The sequence below is a fragment of the Electrona antarctica genome (genome assembly GCF_951216825.1).
Source record: "Electrona antarctica genome assembly, chromosome: 10".
Classification (NCBI taxonomy): Eukaryota; Metazoa; Chordata; class Actinopteri; order Myctophiformes; family Myctophidae; genus Electrona; species Electrona antarctica.
In genome coordinates this window covers 41,063,341-41,070,840 of record NC_136791.1, presented here as the reverse complement: position 1 = coordinate 41,070,840, position 7,500 = coordinate 41,063,341, and the positions used below count along the sequence as shown (strand labels likewise).

At 50.0% G+C, this 7,500-nt stretch overlaps 1 protein-coding gene across 1 annotated transcript in view; it reads left to right on the top strand.

The window, feature by feature from the left end:
- wdpcp (WD repeat containing planar cell polarity effector) overlaps nt 1–7,500 on the top strand; it is a 112,689-nt gene that overhangs the window by 81,886 nt on the left and 23,303 nt on the right. The gene's annotated exons all lie outside the window — the stretch shown is intronic.

Here is a 7,500-nt window from a genome sequence, read left to right as displayed (position 1 = left end):
CCACCATGCCATGTTTCACCTCCCACCCAACCACACCATGCCATGTTTCACCTCTCACCCAACCACACCATGCCATGTTTCACCTCTCACCCAACCACACCATGCCATGTTTCACCTCCCACCCAACCACACCATGCCATGTTTCACCTCCCACCCAACCACACCATGCCATGTTTCACCTCCCACCCAACCACACCATGCCATGTTTCACCTCTCACCCAACCACACCATGCCATGTTTCACCTCCCACCCAACCACACCATGCCATGTTTCACCTCCCACCCAACCACACCATGCCATGTTTCACCTCCCACCCAACCACTCCATGCCATGTTTCACCTCTCACCCAACCACACCATGCCATGTTTCACCTCCCACCCAACCACACCATGCCATGTTTCACCTCCCACCCAACCCCACCATGCCATGTTTCACCTCCCACCCAACCACACCATGCCATGTTTCACCTCCCACCCAACCACTCCATGCCATGTTTCACCTCCCACCCAACCACACCATGCCATGTTTCACCTCCCACCCAACCACACCATGCCATGTTTCACCTCCCACCCAACCACTCCATGCCATGTTTCACCTCCCACCCAACCACACCATGCCATGTTTCACCTCCCACCCAACCACACCATGCCATGTTTCACCTCCCACCCAACAACTCCATGCCATGTTTCACCTCTCACCCAACCACTCCATGCCATGTTTCACCTCCCACCCAACCACTCCATGCCATGTTTCACCTCCCACCCAACCCCACCATGCCATGTTTCACCTCCCACCCAACCACACCATGCCATGTTTCACCTCTCACCCAACCACACCATGCCATGTTTCACCTCCCACCCAACCCCACCATGCCATGTTTCACCTCCCACCCAACCACACCATGCCATGTTTCACCTCCCACCCAACCCCACCATGCCATGTTTCACCTCCCACCCAACCACACCATGCCATGTTTCACCTCCCACCCAACCCCACCATGCCATGTTTCACCTCCCACCCAACCACACCATGCCATGTTTCACCTCTCACCCAACCACACCATGCCATGTTTCACCTCCCACCCAACCCCACCATGCCATGTTTCACCTCCCACCCAACCACACCATGCCATGTTTCACCTCCCACCCAACCCCACCATGCCATGTTTCACCTCCCACCCAACCACACCATGCCATGTTTCACCTCTCACCCAACCACACCATGCCATGTTTCACCTCCCACCCAACCCCACCATGCCATGTTTCACCTCCCACCCAACCACACCATGCCATGTTTCACCTCCCACCCAACCACACCATGCCATGTTTCACCTCCCACCCAACCACACCATGCCATGTTTCACCTCCCACCCAACCCCACCATGCCATGTTTCACCTCCCACCCAACCACACCATGCCATGTTTCACCTCCCACCCAACCCCACCATGCCATGTTTCACCTCCCACCCAACCACACCATGCCATGTTTCACCTCCCACCCAACCACACCATGCCATGTTTCACCTCCCACCCAACCACACCATGCCATGTTTCACCTCCCACCCAACCCCACCATGCCATGTTTCACCTCCCACCCAACCACACCATGCCATGTTTCACCTCCCACCCAACCACACCATGCCATGTTTCACCTCCCACCCAACCACACCATGCCATGTTTCACCTCCCACCCAACCCCACCATGCCATGTTTCACCTCCCACCCAACCACACCATGCCATGTTTCACCTCCCACCCAACCCCACCATGCCATGTTTCACCTCCCACCCAACCACACCATGCCATGTTTCACCTCCCACCCAACCACACCATGCCATGTTTCACCTCCCACCCAACCACACCATGCCATGTTTCACCTCCCACCCAACCACTCCATGCCATGTTTCACCTCCCACCCAACCACACCATGCCATGTTTCACCTCCCACCCAACCACACCATGCCATGTTTCACCTCCCACCCAACCACACCATGCCATGTTTCACCTCCCACCCAACCACACCGCAAAACCCTCAGTGTGCATTTAACTCTGTGTCAAAATAAGGGTCCATTTTGACCCTCTTGAGTTACACACACACACACACACACACACACACACACACACACACACACACACACACACACACACACACACACACACACACACACACAATGCAGACTTCGTCAAACACAACCCCCCCCCCCCCCCCCCCCACCCTCACACACAACCAAATCTTTTATAAAAATTCTCAGCATGATACCCCCCACCACCATGTGCGCGTGCACACACACACACACACACACACACACACACACACACACACACACACACACACACACACACACACACACACACACACACACACACACACACACACACACACACACACACACACACACACACACACACACACACACAGAGAGAGAGAGAGAGAGACTCGCTCTTAACACCATTGTTTCCCATCTAACAATAGAAGTTCTCCAGGAAAAGAAAAGAAGCCTTTTGTTAAAACGAAAGTCTTTGGTGCCTGAGTGAAAATTGAAGAGGCGGACAAAGCAAGAGGGAGGGCTGTGGAGAGGTGGTAGTATCAGTGGGGGTGGGAGGGGGGGGGTCACTTATTTGTTGAGGTGTGTGTGTGTGTGTGGGGGGGAGGTCATTTTATTTATTTATTTTTTGTATAATGGATGACGTTGCATGGCTTTCCAAATTGCCTTTGATAACGAGCTGATAATGCAGCCAATTAGGTCAGTGGATGCACCCGTCACCCGCTCTCTCTCTCTCCTCCTTTCCCCTCTTCTGCCTCTCTTTCTCCTCCATCGTGGCTCTTTTTCCTCCTTTTAATGGAGTTGTTTAATTAAATCAAAGTGTGTGTGTGTGTGTGTGTGTGTGTGTGTGTGTGTGTGTGTGTGTGTGTGTGTGTGTGTGTGTGTGTGTGTGTGTGTGTGTGTGTGTGTGTGAGAGAGAGACGGAGATCTGATTAGCGGTGTGTCTTTGTTCTCTAATGGGAGCTCTCTTGTTCTTCTTCTGTGGCGCTTTGTGTTAGATTATGACGGAAGGCATCGTTTAGCGTCCAACGGTTCAATTCCCCCTGGTGTCTTGACACGATGCGACACTGCATGGAGGGAGGGTGGAGGAGGAAGAGGAGGTGGTGCTGTAACCGGGGGAGAGGGAGGTGCAGAAGAAGACGTAGCAGGAGGAGGAAAGGGAGGTACAGAGACTGAGGGCCTTGGCTTGAAGGAGGTGGAGGAAGAGGAGGCAGGCTGATAGGTGGAGGAGGAAGGGGAGGAGGTGTTAACAGGAGAATGTGCAGGGAGTAGGAGGAGGTATAACAGGGGGTGGGTGAGGTCAAACGACGATGAGGGGTGGAGGAGGAAGAGGAGCAGGTGTAACCAAGTGGAGGAAGGAGAGGAGGTATATAATGAAGAGGACGACCACTCTTTGTTGTATTCAAGGCTCAAGCCTCAGTCTCTCATGGGCGGTTAATTAGTGTTGATTAAAGATCAAGTCTACCACAACACAGGTGTGTGTGGGTGCATGTGTGTGTGTGTGTGTGTGTGTGTGTGTGTGTGTGCACTCGCGTGCGTGCGTGCGTGCGCGCGTGCGTGCGTGCGTGCGTGCGTGCGTGCGTGCGTGCGTGCGTGCCTGCGTGCGTGCGTGCGTGCGTGCGTGCTCAACCCCCACAAATACAGTGTGCAATATTGAATTTTCATAGATTTTACAAGTCTCCTTGGAGAAGAGCATCATCTGAACTATACTGCAAAGAGCATCATCTGTGCTTCATCTACTCACTGTATGTGTAGTAATGCTGTATAAGCAGCATCACTTAAACGCTACGCCGGTTCAATGCAATCCCTCAGCCGTTCATGCAGCCCAAATATCACTCAATACCCCCCAAAAACACACCACACCCTCGTGCCACTGTAGCATGTTTCAGCTACTAAAACATCAGCTACTAAAACATCCCTCTTTGTAATTGGTTTGGTCTCTAAATCTCATACAGTATGTAATATGATTTGTGTGGCACTCGAGCGGTAGGGAATAAGCAGTGTAAATATCTGATGATTTTATGCTCAGTAGTATTATTATCCCATCTTAGTTGGGCTGATACTCCTCTCTCTGTCTCGCTGGTTTGTTCATTCTTTCATTCTCTCTCCCCCCCCCATTCAAACAGTATTATGAGGTGCTAAGCTGGAATCTAGCGCCCCAAAGATGACTGTTTATTGTTCCGTCATAAAATCTCTCTGGCGTGCTTCCCTCTTTCTTTCTTGCTGTCCCGCTTTGCTTTTGTACTCTACTTCCCCTTGTTTTACTATGTTTTGTTCACTTCCTCCTCATGCTCTCCTGCTTTTATATTTAGATGTAGGCCTACCTCTTTCCGTTTGTCACTCGCACCGTCGCACGCAATACCTGCTCTGCTCTTTCATCCCCCCATCACTCTCTTACTCTGTCCTTTTCTTTCGCCCTCACTTTGAAAACTGTCCTGCCTTTTTGCCTCCTCTCTCTCTCTCTCTCTCTCTCTCTCTCTCTCTCTCTCTCTCTCTCTCTCTCTCTCTCTCTCTCTCTCTCCTGTTTAATCTTCTGTTGCTCTGTTTGTTATCAATTAGGAAGCCTCGCTCCTGTCTAATTGAGTGGGGGGCCTTGTCCCCGCTTCACACAGACTGAATTCGCCAGCTTGGTCCTGGGAGCCGATTTAGGCTCCTTTTGAGGTCATTTTGTTGCCTGCCATTTTCACATTCCCCCCCTGGCTCCGCCGGCCACAGAGGGCAGCCACCAAGCTATAATTACCCAATCTGTTCCAATTCACCCTCTTTCATTTCAGGACATCACCCCCACCCCTCGCCCCCACCCGGCACTTCTCTCTTCCTCCCTCTCTCTCAAACTCCCCCATTCCCAAAACTCTTTCTCATGCAGTCTCTCTCTGCCGACACCCCATTCCCCTTTTCGTACTTTCTTCCTATCACCCCCCCACGCGCACGCAGAGGCGCACGCATGCACACACACACACACACACACACACACACACACACACACACACACACACACACACACACACACACACACACACACACACACACACACACACACACACACACACACACACACCTCCTTTTTATTCTCCAGGGGTACAAAAGTGGGGGTTACAATACAGGGAATTAGGGCCGGGTGCATTCTCGGCCGGGGGGCCCCAGCTTTAGCCAGCTGGGGGTTAGCTGTTAGCCACGGCTAGCCTCCTGAGTCACGACGAATGGGCTCCTGTGATGTCGCTGAGGCGGAAGGCTTTTCTTAACACGATGCGCCCTTTGATGGCTCCTTCCAGGCCCTGCACTCGGCCCCAGGAAAGCCTGTGACACAGACTAGACTAGAAACACCCAGCTAGACTTGTGGTTGATAATATTGTAGTAGTTTCTACTAAATTCACTGACTGGAGATTTAATGAAGGCTTTGATATTTGTTTTAGAATTAAGCATCATTGACATTTTGATAGTGAATTATCCTTACTATGACAACCTGTTACTGCTGCTAGTTTTCAAGTCTGATTTATATTTTGTATGACGGACGGTGTGGCGTGGCACAAGTGGCCGATCTAAGTCTCACAATGCATCGCATTACGACATACATGTCATCAAACGCAAATAAATCAACCTCGAAAACTGGGAGCATGTGTTTGGTCCGACGTACTAACAGTCCGACAGGCAGTGTTGTACCCGAACGCGTTCAAAGAACGATAGTTCACGAACGCGTTCTCATTTGGGCTGAACGTGAACTGAACGTACTGTATTTCTGCCTGATGAACGTCATTGTTGAACGCGTTCATTTCTGGCGTGTGTGAACGTCACTTTTTCTCGTTCAACTTCGTTCAAGAGTGAGTGGGGGGGTTACAGACGTTCGTATCCTGCCACAACGTTATGCTGCTTTCACACGGCAGATGCAAGGCTACACTAGTACACCTAGTCACAAACAGTGTCGTCGTTAAGCAGCAGGAGGATCCCACTAGCAGCAGCTGTCCGTTTATCATTAGCACAACCACGAACGTCCAACACATATACAATGAATTACTCACCTAATGCTGCCTGCAGTACAGGTTCCATGTTTAATTCCAGCGTGTGTAACCTACAGTTTTCATATTGTAAATATGGTCGCTAACGTGGTTTAGCGACTAGTACTTTGACAGCTCATCCATCGTAGCTTGTTTACAAGTGAAACGGACTTCCTGTGCAGAAACTGCCTCATCAAAATAAGAGCCACTTGTATTGATTAGTCAACACTAGTTTTATATCTAAGTCTACTTACAGGACGTTAACATCTCATTTGAGTGCCTGTCAGCATTCTCTAAATCACTGTCTCCCAGTTGGTGCGCAAATGGCTATAGGCTGTGGCAATAATAAAAGAAAAATAACTAAAATAGTTCATTTTTTGGAACCATGAACTTTAGTTCAAAATGTTGAATTTTGAACTATGAAATGAACTAGTTCCTTTTTACATTTCTGAACTGTGAACTGAACTAGTTCATAAAATAAATGAACTTTCCCAACACTGCCGACAGGCATCAGTCTGACACGCTACCCCAAACCCTAACCTTACCCTAACCTCACAGGAAGCCTTAACCTGCCACGGGTTAGTTTAAACCTGCCACACATGTCGGGAGCTACGGGTTAGTTTTAACCTGCCACCGGTTAAAACCACGCATGTCAGGAGTGACGGTATTGTCGGACTGTTAGTATGTCTAACCAACGTATGCACTCCAGGGACTCCAGGTTGAAAGTGATAGTCTTCTAGTCTGCAGCCTGGATGTCACCCTAGTGTTTTAATGTCAAATTGTACTCTTGACATCATGGCAACCACAGAAGGAAGGTTATTTGGACCTACTGAGACGTCCTCTCTCTGCTAGTATTATGCAATGTCTTTAAAGCCAGACAATAAATCCAAAATCAAATGAATCAACCTAATAAGAAGAATATCTGTAAAACACACACACACACACACACACACACACACACACACACACACACACACACACACACACACACACACACACACACACACACACACACAGAGAGAGACCCACAGAGACCCTAATACAGGGCCTGCTGTCTGATGCCTCATGTTTACTCATGAGTACAAGTGCAGGCTCGAGCTCCGAGACCATCCAACCCTCAGACATCATTTAGCAACATTATCCTTCCTTTGTGGCAGTGTGGGAGCCTCAAACAGAGAGATACAGAGAGAGCACGCCGCTTCCAATACCGTCGGAGGCTCATACAGTAATGTGTGCTCGGCTGGCCACGTTTTCTCCATAAAGAGGCGAATATCACGCAGCTTGAAAGGGTGAACCGTCCCCCCTTTGCCTCCTCGCTCCCACTTTTAAAAAGGTAGAACAGATAACATCCTCGTCTTCAAAAAAAAAAAAAACACACCGCCAGATATATAGGACGGAGCTGAATGGATGGTGGGGGGAGGTGGAGGTGGTTGTAAGCAGGCCTGATTTCAAAGTTCCCCCTTTT